The sequence below is a fragment of the Chiloscyllium plagiosum genome, unplaced genomic scaffold, assembly GCF_037043375.1.
Source record: "Chiloscyllium plagiosum isolate Xiang-an unplaced genomic scaffold, Cpla_swu_hap1 HiC_scaffold_43, whole genome shotgun sequence".
Lineage (NCBI taxonomy): Eukaryota > Metazoa > Chordata > Chondrichthyes > Orectolobiformes > Hemiscylliidae > Chiloscyllium > Chiloscyllium plagiosum.
Window position 1 is genome coordinate 26,121,778 of NW_028270181.1, and position 16,180 is coordinate 26,137,957.

A 16,180-nucleotide genomic window follows, 5' to 3' on the forward strand; every position below is an offset into this window, starting at 1 on the left:
GGACATAGCATTGCCCATGTTATTGGCTTTTGTGTGATGCAACAATTATAGCAACATATTGTAGAAAAACAGTACCGAGAAGGAATTGAATTTGGACTTCCCCACGAAAAAAATGAACCTGCTCTGAATCTATCGCAGAATTCATGTATAAGGTTTTGTTTAAATAGATATCCATCATCAGCTTCTCACGGATAAAGTAAGGCTATCTAATAAGTAGTTCAGTTATGTCCAAGATCTGCAGAAATATTTGTGTTTGTGGACATGATGTGAGAATAGTAATACCGACAGTGGATAGATGAGTAGGAAGACCGACAAGTTAGGGAGGCGAGGAGGAGGGATAGGAATAGATATGGGATAAGACTCGGGGAGGAGGGACTCCTTCCTCTTCCAGCTTCACATCAATCAACTCTTACTTCCAGCATCTGCAGTCCTTACTGTCTCCTAGTACTTTTAGTCATAGGCTGGCTTTAAAATTACTTATCAATTTATCTTCTCAGAATAATCCTTAAAACAATGTAATTATTTTCCTGATTGCCACCTATGAATTCCAAGTGAGAAGTCGATGTCTTTAGCTCAGGATGGGAAGAAGAAAAATTTGGTAAGGGAAAGTGATAAGTAATTTCAAAACATGACAATTATTAAAAATATACAGTATCAAAAGTATATTCAATGTGAAATAAAACAAGCTCTAGACTATAACTGGTTCTATGATCTAGAGAACAAGAACAAACCTTAATCATAAGTGTATTGGTCATGTGTTGGGAGCTCCTTACTTGTCGATTGTACTGATTCAATGCAGCCTGGCTATCCCTGGAGACAGCTTGATTTTCCTCACCTTACTTTAATGTTTCTTTCTGCTGATTCATGCCTCTTAAAAATCTGCAGAGTAGAATTAATGGTTCATGTCTAATGTTTGTGTGTGAATGCAATTACTACCACCTAAAGGAATGGATTTGCTTTTATTAGTTGACAAAATAGACATAAAGTAAGGAATAAAACGTTCAATTTCAGGTGGCTTTTCTGATGAGATGTTTGCAGGAGCACAGATACCAAAAGTTTTCAAACGAGGAACAGGAGGAAATCATACGGTTCTTCCAGCTTGTTCTGCCATTCTATTCAATGTGTTCAGCTCTATTTACCTGCTTTTCCTCCATTTTTCTTGATAGCACTCATAGTGTAAGAAAATTTGTCAATGTTATTCTTAAAAATTCTAACAGTCCCAGAATCCCAGTCTTTTTTTAAAGTTAGTTCCATCCCACTATCCTTTCCTTGAACAAATGATTTCTGACTTCACTCCTGAACAACCTGTAATAATCTGTTTAATTGAAATGCAATCACATGCAAGCTTCTGTTCAAGTTAAGGAAGAAATATTCGAAAAAATTAACATAGAGGGAGAAGGTGCTAGCGGGTTTAATAGTCTTCAAAGTAGAGAAATTCACAAGCTCAGATGAGATGTATCTCAAGCTGTTAAGGGAGGCAAGTATCTCCTGTTACTGGAGGAGACATCAAGTTCCTGGCAGTAATTTTCAAATCCTCTCTTGCCACAGGTGACGTTCCAGAGGATTGCTAATGTTGTCCCATTTTTTTAAAAAAGGGAGGAAGGAATAGACCAAGAAATGTAAGGCTAGTCAGTTTAACTCTAGCAGTGGCTAGCAAGAACCTTAGGGACAGAATATATCTGCACTTGGAGAAGATTACAGAATTATACAACATGGAAACAGACCTTTCAGTCCAACTCATCTGAGACATGGATTAATCAGGAAAGTCAACATGTATTTGATGACAAAAGGTCATATTTAACAAATTTGATTTTTATTTGAGGAGGTAACCAGGAATTTTGATAGGGGTACCTACGAGCAGTTAGGAAAGGTATAATATATCCATACTGCAATCATGTAAATGTATCTGCAGCTAAACATTGGAGCCTGGCCATGACTGTGAAGGTGACAACATCTTTCACTGTACCTCTAGATCATTTCAAGGTGACCTCACTCACATCAGTCCTTCTGGTATGCATAGATGTATAAAGCAAGTGATTCATGAACTATTTCCTTGGAAAATCTCTTCCCCATGGACCACTGGCAGCATCATGAGAAGGATGTTGTCAATTCATGAATTAATAATTACCTGAATGTCTAGGCAATTACATCTCACACCCTTCAGCTTTTTACTGTCCATTGCATAATAGATGACTTAATCAGGCTGAAAATGATTCAATTTTCTGAACATTCAGTGTATTAGCAACATTGAACCTAAATCGTACAAGTTACTGATCCGTTCCCAGATGTGGATATTTAATCTGTGTGATTACATAATTGATTTTCATCTCTTCTCTGCCTTGTGGCTGTTTGAAGGACATGGAGTGGGTTGAAGAGGGTAATCTTGGTCTCCTAGAAACAATCATTGCTTTGTCCTTCTTCAAACAATCTTATATTAAAGTGAACACACGATGATCACTGCTGATGAATTTGGCATTCAACAACAATTTATACAGTGTACTTAATGCAGTAAGATGTCCTAAGTACTTTACAGGAGTATTATCAAACAAAATTTGACACTAAGCCAAATAGAAGATATTTGGAAAGGGATCAAAATCTTGGTCAAAAATATTGGTTTTAAGTAGCATCTTAAGTAGGCACAGAAAGTCAGACAGGCTTGATCTTGTTTTAATGGAATGTAATTTCTTAGTATTTATAAAGATGGTTGGACATTTGCGATATATTAGCCATTAAATGTCGGAGCAGAAGTAGGGTATTCAGCCCATCGATGAGATCATGGCTGAACTAACAATCCTCAACTCTACTTCCTTTTTTATATAATCTTTGATTCCTTTGGATGATTAAAAATATATCGACCTCAGACTTACCATATTCTTAACGATTCAGTCTTAACAGTTACTTGCGGTAAAAAATTCACTACCCTTTGAGAGAAGAAATTTCTTCTCATCTGTCTTAGATAGGCAATTCCTTATTTTAGGATTATGACCTCTAGTCTTAGCCTCTCCCACAAGGCAAATCAACCTCTCTGCACTTACCAAAATTGAGCCCCTAAGAATCTTATATGTTTTGCTTTCATTTTTATAAACTCTAATGAATATAGAGCCAACCACTCAAAACCTCCTTGTAAGAAAATCCCTTCATATCGATGATCAACATAGTGAACCTTCTCTGGACTGCCTCCAACACCAGTAAGTATGGTTTGACTAATGCCTCGTTTAGTTTTAGCAAAACTTGCTTCTTTTTATACTGTATTCCCTTTGAAATAAAAGGTAAATATTTCATTTGCCTTCCCTATTGTCGAGATAGCTTGGATGCTAGCTTTATGTGATTCATGCATAACTGTTCTATGTTGCAGCTTTTGCAGCCTTTCTTCGTTTAAATAATATTCAGCTCCTCTTCGTGCCAAAGTGTATTGTCTTATAATTTCTCTCATTCCATTTCACGTGCTAAGTTTTTGTCCACTCACTGAACTTTTCTCTCCCCCTTGAAATACTGTTTGGGTTATTCTTACCATATACCTTCCCGCCTATTTTTATGTCGTTCACAAACTTGATGACAGTACAATCACTTTCCTCATCCAAGTCATGAATATATGTTGCATATAATTGTGACCCCAACACCAATCCCTATGGCACTATTCCACTAGGTACAGGTTCCTTTCCCCTTTATCCTAATCTCCTATCTTTTAATAAGTTAGCCAGTCCTCTATCCATGCTAATATAAAGAATCATAGAGTAATGCATCATGGAAAAAGGCCCTTCGGCCCAAAATGGCCCATGCTGCCATGGTGCCCACTCAGCTAGTTCCAATTGCCTGCATTTGGTCCATATCCCTCTCAACTCTTCCCATCCAAATGCTTTTAAAATGTTGCTATTGTATGTGCAGTAGTCGGTTAACTTGCTGAGCTGCTGTGTTATCGTGCAGACGTTTCGTTACCATGCTGGGTAACATTATCAGTGCGACTTCCGTGAAGCGCTGTTGTTCTGTCCTGCTTTGTTTTTATGTGGTCCAGTCTTTTGGGGTGAGTGTCACTTCAGGGTCTTCTCTGCAGTGGTATGTACATGGGGTCTACGTGTTCGCTGATGGCCTTTTTGGTAGAAAACCAGGATTCCAAGAACTCTCTTGTGTATATCTGGTTGGCGTGTCCTAGAATGGTTACTTTGTCATAGTCAAATTGATGGTCACCTTGGTCTGTATGTATAGAGATAAGGGAGAGTGGATCATGTTGTTTAATTGCCAAGCGGTGTTCTTGAAGTCGGATGGTTAGTTTTCTTCCTGTTTGTCCGACCAAGTGCTTGTGGTCGTTGCAAAAGATTTTGTATACCATGTTTCTCCTACATGTTATGGGTATGGGGTCCATTGTCCAGGTAAGTAGTTGACGTAGTGTGGCTGTTGGTTGGCGTGCTACCATAGTACCCAGTGGTCCTAACAACCTGGTACTTAATTCTGATATGCTCTTCACACATGGTAAGATAGCCAAGTGTGTTGGTAGATAACATGCCTTCTTGGCATTGTCTGTTGGACAGGCATTATCAGACAAAGCTGGTGGGGTATTTATTGTTAGCAAAGACTTTGTATAAGTGTTCTTCCGCATCCTTACACAGTTCTGGTGTGTTGCAGTGTGTCACTGCTCTTTTGAATAGTGTCCTGACACTGCTCTGTTTGTGGATGTTGAGAAATGTACCTTCCTCAACCAATTTCTCTGGCAACCCATTCCATATATGCACCACTGTCTGTGTGAAGAAAATGCCCTTAACATCCTTCTGAAATCCTTCCCCTCTCACGTTAAACCTATACTCTCTAGTTTTCAATTTCTCATCTCTGGGAAAAAGGCTATATGCTTTCATCCTATCTATGCCCCTCATGGCATTATTTGCCTCAATAAGGTCACCCCTCATTCTCCTAAGTTCCAAGGAATAAACTCCTATCCTGGCCAACCTCTCCTTATAACTCAGGCCTACGCATCCTGGCAACATCCTCATAAATCTTCTCTGCACTCTCTCCAGTTCAATTATGTCCTTCCTCGAACAAAGTGACCAAACTGTACACAATACTCCAAATGTGACCTCACCGACAACTTATACAACCATAACATAATGTCCCGACTCCTAAACTCAATGCCTCGACTGATGCAAAGGCCAGTATGCTAAATGCCTTCTTCACCACCCTATCTATCGGTGACGTCACTTTCAAAGAACTATGTACTTGTAGTCCTAGGTCCCCCAGTTCCACAACACTCCTCAGGATCTTACCATTTACTGTATAAATCTTACCGTGGTTTGACTTTCCAAAATGTAACACCTCACACTTATCTGTATTGAACTGTATTTGCCAATCCTCAGCCCACTTCCCCGTCTGATCAAGATCCATCTGTAATTTTTGATAACCTTCCTCACTATCAACAATACCTCCTGATTTTGTATCATCTGTAAACTTCCTAACTATGCCTTGTATATTCACATCTAGATCATTTATATAAGAAACAAATTTTAAAAAAGTCCCAGCATCAATCCAATGCCACACCACTCATCACCTGCCTGCAGTCCGAGAATCAACCTTTAACTATGACCCTCTGGTGCCTATTGAGTCAATTTTGAATCCAATTAGCTAGCTGTCCCTGTGAGAATGTGCACAGGGTATAAGCAGGTAGGGAAAGAGTTAAGTTCTGAGTTTTGTGAGACAAGAGGTTTGGCTGAGCATGACTCAGATCAGATAAGAACTTGCAGTTAATAACTTGCTGGGGCACGAGTAATGGGTTAACAAGCTGGTGTACTGTTGATGCTTGCTGATTGTAACAGTCACGCAATTAATATGTATGCTGTCTTACCTAGATACTCCTCCCTGTAAAATGACTATATAATTCATCAAGAAACTGCTACTCCAGAGAAGACTGAGAACTCATGTCTCTGTGCACATGGGCAATTGTTCTCTCTCCCTCCAGGGCCCGGAATAAAGATGGAGGAGGTAAAACTATACTGTGTCTCTGAGTGTTTTGCTTCAACTGGGAGGGGGGGACACAGGATAAGAATATTGGCGGTCTGCAGGATCCAAGCAAATAGTTATGATGGGACAGTGTCAGCGGTCGCCCGGAACATTGGCATCTCGAGACAGAGGGGCCCATAAAGTATGATCTTAAACTCTGGTCCCTCTCAATATTCCTGTGTGCTGGGACGGTCCCCTCGCTCAATCACTTTCTATTCTATGGATTCCACAAACAGTAATTACATCAGTCGAGCGGCGCATTTTCGCAAGTGTGCTGACAAACAGAGATTCCAGTCCTCTGCGTGGTACTGGAGTTAGTGTCCCCGGGCGTGTAATTGAGGTTTGAGTCCTCTGCATGGTACTAGGGTTTGGGTCCCCTGGGTGTGTAATTGAGGTTTGTGTCCTCTGCGTGGTACTGGGGTTCGAGTCCCTTGAGGGGAAAATTGAGGTTTGACTCCTCCGTGCTGTGCTGAGGTTCGAGCTCTCTGTGTTTAAGTGAGGTTTGAGCTCTCTGTACTTGAGCAAGGTTCAAGATTTTTCTGTGCTTAATTGGGGTTTGGGTTTTCTGTGCTTAATTAGGGTTTGGGTTTTCTGTGTTTATGTGGGATTCAAGTTTTCTGTGTTTGGGGTTCGAGCCCTCATGAGGAGTAAAGTGAGAAAGGGGTTAAAATCCCCAAATGGCAAAATTTGAGGCTCTGCGAGTCTTTGTTCTGGGGGAAGAGAGTGGCTTGAACTGTGGCGCCATGTGGTCCGCTGAGAGGGCTTTCTCTTTTAATAAATATAATTTCAGTGAGAGGATGCAAAAACAAAATGAGAAACGCTGAAATTAAGGTTGTACTAATACTTGGGTTAATAAAGGAAATTTAAAAATGTAAATTGTGTCATGGTTGGAATGTTTGATGTTTAAAAATTTTGGTTTGTTAAAATAATATGTTGTGGGCTATGCAATGGGCCAGATTTTGTTTTTACATTGAAATTGTGCAACATTATGTCCTTTTTAAAAGCATCAAACTTGTAATGTTAAAACAAACTTGAGCCCCTGCTTTGTTTCAAATTCTACAGTGCCTGTTTTTTTTAAAAAAAGCAGTTGGGTCAGTGGTCATGCTTTAGCCAGATGAGAGTATTGTATTAAAATATCTTTGCTGCTGCATTTTTAATGCAGAGTGTTCACAAAAAGAAGAGTGCATTTTTAGGTTGATGTTTTGTTAAGATTTTCTTGAGAATATCAGAACTTGAGGGTGAGCTGTTTAAATTCTGTTAATTACTGTTAAGACTTCATTGGCCCCCTTCATATTGCAAATTCAAAGAATGTTGATCACTACCAAAGTTGCTGCTGTAATTCCGACTGTTTTATTTGGGAAGTTTCATTTGGAGGACATATTTTAAAATATTCAGCATTTGTTTCCCACGAATATTTGAGATTTAAATCTGAACTGAAACTGCCTCTTCAAGTGCTAAAGCACAGGAAACATTTTATTGTTTTCTTGCTGTTCCAGACGTTTGAAATACTTTTCCTGCCAGCTTTCACATTAGCCAATTTGTTAAAGGAAATTAATTTTTGAATAACCTGAACAGGGTCCCCTGAGAGTTTGATTTTAGGACCACTGACTGTTGTTTATAATTGACTGAATTGTTTAGGCAGTACAATTTAGAAGTTTATGGATTGTACAAAACTTGATAGTGAACAGAGTAACAGACTTCAAGAATTCAAAGAATGTTAAAATAGACTGACACAATTTAGTGCAGTTAAATGTGTGACTGTCTTCATACTGATAACCACCTTAGCAAGGAAGGAATGAGAGAGGAAATGCAAAGATATCTTCAGCAGCTAACATCTTCTCTAGAGTTTCTCCATTCACAGGTAAAGCATGTCTTCGGACCACTGCCTGCCCTCCACAACCTGATCCAATGGATTCAATCAGCTCCCCAGTCATGAGCAGGAAAAGTGAAAAAACTAACAACAGTGAAGAGGAGGTTGGTATGCTTTTTGTCGGAGGCCTTCCTATGGACAAAAAAAAACCACGTGAGTTTTACCTTGTCTTTCGATCATTTAAGGGATATGAAGGCTCACTGATCAAATTAACATCACAACAGCCAGTCAGCTTTGTTATACTTAACAGCAGAGCAGGAGCAGATGCAGCAAAGAATACTGCATTCACCTAGCCTGCTACTGCAGCTGCTGCACTGCACACTCAAATGTGCTGGTATCCTCCAACTGAAACATCTCTGCAAGGATGGAAATATCATCAGCTTTGTTAATTATTTAACTGCCCTTACCCAAAAATCTCAGATTTCTCCATGCAGTGATGCAGAAGGACAGACTGATTTTGCTTTCAGGTTGGATTTTATTAAAGGAGACTGGAGAACTCGACTCATTTCCACTCAACTTAGAGGGGATGGAGTGGTCACTAAGTACTGTGGATTTAAGAACGTTACTGGTGATTTTTTTTTCCCCACATGGAAGGATTCTTTGATTTCTATTTACTGTAATGAACTAGTAATTTTTGTTGTTATAATCATTGTATGCTGTTTGTCAATAACTAGCTTAAATACTGGCTGTCAGAGTCTTAAGAAAGCTGGTAGTGCCTTCTCAGTGGTTATCTTGAAATGATTAAAGGAGGAGATGAGAATGTGTATAGGGTATAAGCAGTAGGGAAAGAGTTAAGTTCTGAGTTTTGTAAAAAAAGAAAGAGGTTCAGCTAAGCATGACTCAGATCAGATAAGAACTTGCAGTTAACAATGGTGTGCTGGAGGCAAGGGTAATTGGTTAACAAGGTGAAAAAGCATTCATTTTGTAAAGCCATTTAACAATATTGGAAGCATTCTGTATGTAAGGTCAGTTTAACAAAGTGAAAAGTATTCATTATGTGAAGCCAGTTAAGGTTAAAAACTTTCATTGTGTAACAGCAGATAGCTTAATCTTTATTATTGACACTCGCTGATGGTAACGGTCACCCAATCAATATGTATGTTGCCTTATTTGGATGTTCCTCCCTGTAAAATAACGATATAATTTATTGAGAAACTCCTATTCCAGAGAAGCCTGAGAATTCATGTCTCTGTGCACATCATTCTCTCTCCCTCCAGGGCTCAGAATAAAGCTGAAGGAGGTAAAACTACACTGTGTTTCTGGGTGTTTTGCTTTGACTGAGGGGGGAAATGGGATGACACCTGGATCCCATATGACCCAATCTTCATAATAACCTTTCATGCGGGACCTTGCCAAAGGCCTTACTAAAGTCCACACAGACAACATCCATTGCTCTAACCTCATGCATCCTCTTGGTTACCTCTTCGAAAATCTCTAAAAGATTTGTTAGACATGACTTCCCACGCACAAGTCTATGGTGATTATCCCTAATCAGACCTTGACTATCCAAATGTTGGTTGATCCTGTCCCTTGGTATCCTCTCCAAAACTTGCCTACCACTGATGTCAAGCTCACTGGCCTGTAATTCCCTGGCTTGTCTTTGCTACCTGTCTTAAACAATGGAATAACATTGCCCACCCTGCTGTCTTACAGAACTTCATGAGTGGCTAAAGATAAAGCAAAGATCTCTGCAAGGGCCTCTGCAATTTCTTCCCTTGCCTCCCCCAATATCCGAAGATGGACCTAATCAGGTCCATGGGATTTATCCACCTTAGTGTGCTTTAACGCTGCAAACACCTCCTCTCCGGTAATATGTATGCGGTCCAAAACATCCCCACTTGTTTCCCTTATTTCCTGAGCATCCATGGTTCTCTCCTCAAAATCTCCTCCATCTCCTGCAGCTCCACACATAGACTATGCTGATCTTTAAAGGGAACTATTCTCTCCTTAGCCACCCTTTTACTCTTAATATAGCTGAAGAACCTCTTGGGATTATCTTTAACCTTATCTGCTAGATCCATCTCATTCCCTCTTTTTGCTCTTCTGATTTCCCTCTTAAGTGTGCTCCTACACATTTTATAGTCATCAAGGGATTCACTTGGGCCCAAAAGCTTAAACCCAATGTATGCTTTCTTTTCTTTCCTGACCAAAGCCTCAATATCCCTGGTCAGCCAGGGATCCTGAAACCTGCCAGCTTTTCCCTCCACCATCTGTGGGCTCATCCATCTGTGGGCTTATCGTTGAAGCAATAATGCAAAGACTAGAAAGCACAGCCTCCCCCAGATCCAGCCCAAACTATGGATCAGATACATGGACAACACTTTTGTTATCAAGCCGGAAAGCACACATCACCTCATCAATAGGATATTCACCAGAGAAGACGAGAACAAGCACCAACTCCTATTCTTAGATGTACTGGTTGAACGAACAAACAATGGTGAATTCCTTATCAGAATGCACAGGAAGGCTACACATATAGACCAGATCCTGTTACAATAGTAACTACCCCAGAGTTCACAAACAGAGCTGTGCCAAGAGCCTGTTTAAAAGAACCATAACACACTGCAACACCCCAGAACTCCGCAAAAAGAGGTACACCTATACAAAACCTTGCCAATAATGGATATCGTATCAGCTTCATCTGCTGATGCCTGGCATGCAAACAACACCAAGAAGACACTGTGCCCACCCTACCCCCCCAACCACTGACTACCCTACCCTACATTAGAAACGTCTCAGAACAAACAACGAAATTTTTACATCCCCTGAGAATAGTGACAGCACACAAACCCATAGCCACACTTCACCAAGGACAAAATATCCCATACCCACAAAAGGCAGGATGAATGTGATACATAAAACATCATGCAGTAATTGCAAGAAATATTACATCAGACAAATGGGCAGGAAACTTGCTATCAGAATACACAAGCATCAGCTTGCAACAAAACGGCAAGACCAGTCTTCCCTCATATCAATACACACTGACAATGAAAATACCATTTCAACTGGGACAACGTTCCAATACTGGGACAGACTAAACAAAGTTAAAAACAATGACTGCAGATGCTGGAAACCAGAGTCTACATTAGAATGGTGCTGGAAAAGCACAGCAGTTCAGGCAGCATCCGAGGAGCAGTAAAATCGACGTTTCAGGCAAAAGCCCTTCATCAGGAATACAGGCAGAAAGCCTGAAGGGTGGAGAGACTAAACAAAGGCAAGCTTGGGAATTTCTGGAGGCCTGGTATTCAATCACTTTTTCCCTAGCCAAACATGTTGAAATAGACTCCATCTTCAGACCACTACAGTACAAAACCCAAAGTACAACCAACCCCCACAATAGCACTTCATCCGCAGGCTACACAGCACTGAAGGTGTCACTCAGAAAGGAGATGAAACATTTGCAAGAAAATCAACCAGCTTGGTTAACCAACCAACAACTTTCCATTCACCCAACAGGGATATACTGGCCTCTTGATATCATACTTTTAAAAACCTCCCATTTGCCAGTCATTCCTTTTCCTTCAAACAGATGCACTCAATCGATCTCTGCTAGATCCTGTCTAATGACTCCAAAATTGGTCCTGCTCCAGTTTAGCACCTTAACCTGTGGATCTGTCCTATCTTTATTCATAACAATGTTAAAACTATGTTGGTTAGTAGACTCAAAGTCCTATCTGACACTTCAGTCACTTGTCCTACCTTGTTTCCTAAGAGGGGGTCCAGTGTTGCACCCTCCTGAGTAGGACACTCTACATATTAATTAAGGAAATTTTCTTGGATGCATTTGACAAATTCCACCCCATCCAGGGCTTTTACACTCTGGGTGGCCCAGTCAACAGAGGGGAAGTTAAAATCTCCAACCAATACTACTCTATTATTTCAACAGGTATCTTCAATCTCTCCACACATCTTCTCCTGTAGTATTTGCTAGTTATTTGGGAGTCTATAATACCATCTAACCATATGGCCTCATTTGATGACCCCTTAAGAATATCCTCTCTCAGCACTGTTATGTCTTCCCTTATTAAAAGAGCAACTCCCCCTCCACACTTATTTATGATCCTCAAGGTCTTTTATCTACTTAAGTATCCTTACATATGGTACCTTTTCAAACACCTTTTGAAAATCCAAATATATCACATCTACTCATCCTCCTTTATCTACTCTGCTTGTTATCTCCTTAAAGAATTCTAATAAATTTGTCAGGTGTGATTTCCCCTTCATGAAACCATACTGATTGCTAGTTAGTGCTGGTGGGGGAAGGAGTATATGTGGTACCAATCAAGCATGCTGCTTTATCCTGGATGATGCCAAGCTTCTTGACTGTTGTCGGAGCTGCACTCATCCAGGCAAGTGAAAAGTATTCCATGACTTCCTGACTTGTGCCTTTTGGATGACGGACAGGCTTGGGAGGTGAGTTACTCACTGTAGGATTCCTAGTCTGATTTGCTTTTGATAGCCACTGTATTTATATGGCTAATCCAGTTCAGTTTCTGCTCAATGGTAACCCCGAGAATTCTTTGATAGTAGGGATGTTTCAGTGATGATGACACCATTGAATGATAGCTAGATTTTCTCTTGTTGGAGGTGGTCACTGCCCAGACTTTCTGTGGGGTGAATGTTACTTGTCACTTTTCAACCCTTATCTGAATATTGTTCAAATTTTGCTGCATTTGGACACAAACAGCTTCAGTACCTGAGGAGTTGTGATTAGTGCTGAATATTTTGCAATCATCAGCGAATGTCTTCACTTCCGATCTTATGAGGGAGGAAAGATCATTGATGGAGCAGCTGAAGATAGTTGGGCATAGGACACCATGCTGAGGAACACCTGCAGAGACGTTCTGGGTCTGATATGACTGACCTCTAACAATCTGCCCTCTATTCCTGATGAAGGGCTTTTGCCCGAAACGTCGATTTTCCTGCTCCTCGGATGCTGCCTGACCTGCTGTGCTTTTCCAGCACCACTCTAATCTAGACTCTGGTTTCCAGCATCTGCAGTTCTTATTTTTACCCTGACCTCTAACAACTACAACCATCTTCTTTTGTGCCAGATACGACTTTAAACACTAGACAGCTCATCCCAGATTCACAGTGAGTCCAGTTTTGGTGGGGCTCATCAAGGCTACACTTGGTCAAATGAAGCCTCAATGTCAAGGGCAGTCACTATCCTCTTATCTGGATTATATAGTTTGGATATTAACCAGTTTTTTTGCCACTTGTTTTAAGAATAAGCTTTATTATAATAAATAGGTTATTCTGAGTTTATTCAAGAAGCCTGAGTAAAAGTCTGTTTATTCTTGACAACAGTACCAAAGAGAAACAACTGACCATCTTGATGATTGAATTTAAACATTCATACCAGTGTAAGGACTTGTAGAGTAGTAGGGCTTTATTATCAGCACATTCCTCCTAGCAAGGTCTAAATACTTGTCTAATGTGGAACTGAGCCACACTAAGAACAAGGTTGGTATTTTATTTAACCACAGAGGAGAGAAGAGATGCGTCACTGCTGAGCCCTATTTCATCCTTACTCGACAACCAGAAATGCACATTTTCAGTTGGAAAAAAATTATAGGGCATGATCAAGGAACAGAAATCTCATCCATCTGTTTTCTCTCTCAGGCACTATATCAATTAGTGGGCTAATTTCTATCCAAGCTGGAAGCAATCAACTCATGACATACCAGATATTCAAAAAAAGATCCCCTTCTCCAAATGAAGTAATTGTATCATTAGCACTAGATAAGTTGCCAAATCATTCAAGATAAGGTTAACTTTGTGATCAGACCTCACTGGTTATTACTTTATTAATTGATTTGGAGATAAATAAGAGTATATTGACTAGATTAGATGACTTAGAGTGTAGAAACAGACTCTTCCGCCCAACAAGTCCACACCGACCTTCCGAAGAGCAACCCACCCAGACCCATTCCCCTACATTTATCCCTTCACCTAACACTACGGGCAATTTAGCATGGCCAATTCACCTAACCTGCACATTTTTGGTCTGTGGGAGGAAACCGGAGCACCCGGAGGAAACCTATGCAGACACGGGGAGAATGTGCACAGACACTTGCCTGAGGCGGGAATTGAACCCGGGTCTCTGGCGGTGTGAGGCAGCAGTGCTAACCACTGTGCCACCATGCCGCTCATATTGGTGTGATTACTGTGCAGGTCTGTGACTGTAAATCCATAAGCAACATTCTGCTGTCTGCTGTTATTCAGGGAATAGCTTTGTCTGTGAGACTTGTGTCTCAATGACTCCACCACAAATACCAGACCTACATGTGGAAAAAATCAACTTTTGTACATTGTCATGACTCCGTATTTGTCATAACTAACGGATGTTTTAGTTCAAGTTATCTTCAAAGCTTCTGAAGACAATTTGTGAGACATATGGCTCCACAACCATCGGAAAGCTTCTGATAGGCCATCCAAGTTGAGAAATATCATGCAAAAGTCAGGACAAGAGTGTGTTTACAAGCTATTTTGTCATGAAAAGGCATCACCACCTATCCTTGCCTGACATCCATGCATGCACCTTTCCTTCACAATTTCACTACATCCCAAGGAGCAAGGCCAGCTGATTATTCTGCTTTCTCTTGGAGACACTGACGCCAACTGCTCCTTATGCAGTCTGGACTGACATCTGTTAACTCATACTGAAAGGAATGTCTGCTCTAGATGAGTCAATACCATGTTAACTTTTACCTCTAAGCCTCAAAGACTTTCAAAGTCAATCCCTCTGTTAAATGAAGTTTCCTTCTGAAAGCACTGTACAGATCACTTCTATTTAAATCCTCTTAGTATAAATAAATCCCAGTTGATTCTTTTTCCACATTTGTGATGAAAAACATGAAGAAAGTAATTTGCCCTGATACTATATTCTGTACTGAGACTGGAAGTCAGGCAGCTAGATTTCCAGGTCTATCAGCAGCTTTAATGATAGTCACGCCAACACAACATCTGGCCAGAGCTGCAGCAAGATCAAGCACTTTAGTTTACAACACCGCAGAGAATTACTCTTTCTAACCTCTAGGAAGAGGATTTATTATTTGATTGAAAGTAGTAAAATTAACAATACGCAAATATCTAATGCTGCTTTTAAAGAACAAACAGAGCATAATGGTTCATTGCCAAGTCTACCACAAAATTCTAAATATTTAAAAACGTTACACTCGTATCTGTAGAAAAAAAAAACTAATGCTTTTTTGAATGCTTAAATAAGGATCTAAACTATATAAATTAAATTTATTTAGATAGATTCTATCCTTTTGAAATAGAAGAGTTAAATCAATTTCATCAGTCTCAAAGTGACTTTCTCAAAGTGGCCTTAGCCATGACTGTAATATTTAACCCTGATGACTATAAAATAATCACATAAGAAATTTGAAAAAAACTATTCTACTTAAAGGATTGAATTGAACTATAAAATTAGTAATTTCATGTTGAAGTTCACTTGAGAGAATTTTATTGTTATTCTTGCAGAACGGTTCTTTTTCCTCCAGTCCATTTTAATTCAAAGTAGAAAACACTACTTCAGTCTAGACTATGATTTTGTGTTTTGTAGATAAATGTATCATATGAATTGTCATTTCCATTTAGCTGCCATGAAATTTCAACATCCAGACAAATGATTGATTGACAAGTAGAAAAGGATCATCGGATGGAAACAATGGAGCAACTGCATGAAAATTGGAAAAATACAATGGAATTACAGGTTACAGAGAAAGTAAAAATGTTACACTTGACTTTGATGCTTATAAAATCTCCAGTAACTGAATTATGAAGGTATAAGCCACAACAATTGTAAAATTAAATATCTGGAACAGAGAGATTGTGGGAAAATAAATAATTATTATTATATTGGAGGGAGATGGCGGTTTAGTGGTAATGTCACTCGGCTAGTAACTCAGAACACCAAGCTAATATTCTGGATATGAGTTCAAAACCCACCACAGCAGATGGTGAAATTTGAAATCAATACAATTTAGAATGAAAGGTTAATCTAATGGCAACCATATAATCATTGTCAATTGTTGTTGAAACCAATCTGGCTCTCTAATGTCCTTTCAGGAAGGTAACCTACAGTCCTTATCAGGTCTGACCTACATTTGACTCCAGAGCTACATGAATGTAGTCGAGTCTTAAATACCCTTTGATTTGGCTACCAAGTTGTTCTGTTCAAGAGCAATTAGGATGGGCAACAAATGCTAATCTTGCCAGCAATGTCTACATTCCATGCAAGAATAGATAAACTTATCATACCATTAGTCTGAACTTTGTTTGCTATGCTAAGTGAATAAATAGACCAATTTCATA

The 16,180-nt window shown here is 39.7% G+C and overlaps 1 protein-coding gene across 4 annotated transcripts in view; it reads right to left on the bottom strand.

Annotated features, from left to right (window-relative positions):
• shld2 (shieldin complex subunit 2) overlaps nt 1-16,180 on the bottom strand; it is a 102,178-nt gene that overhangs the window by 43,358 nt on the left and 42,640 nt on the right. Inside the window, exon 2 of one of the 4 annotated variants that reach the window (XM_087982632.1) lies at nt 7,763-7,984. The exons of the other annotated variants lie outside the window; for them this stretch is intronic. The gene's annotated coding sequence lies outside the window, so the exon portion shown is untranslated. The remainder of the gene's footprint in view (nt 1-7,762; nt 7,985-16,180) is intronic. 4 annotated transcript variants of the gene reach the window in all.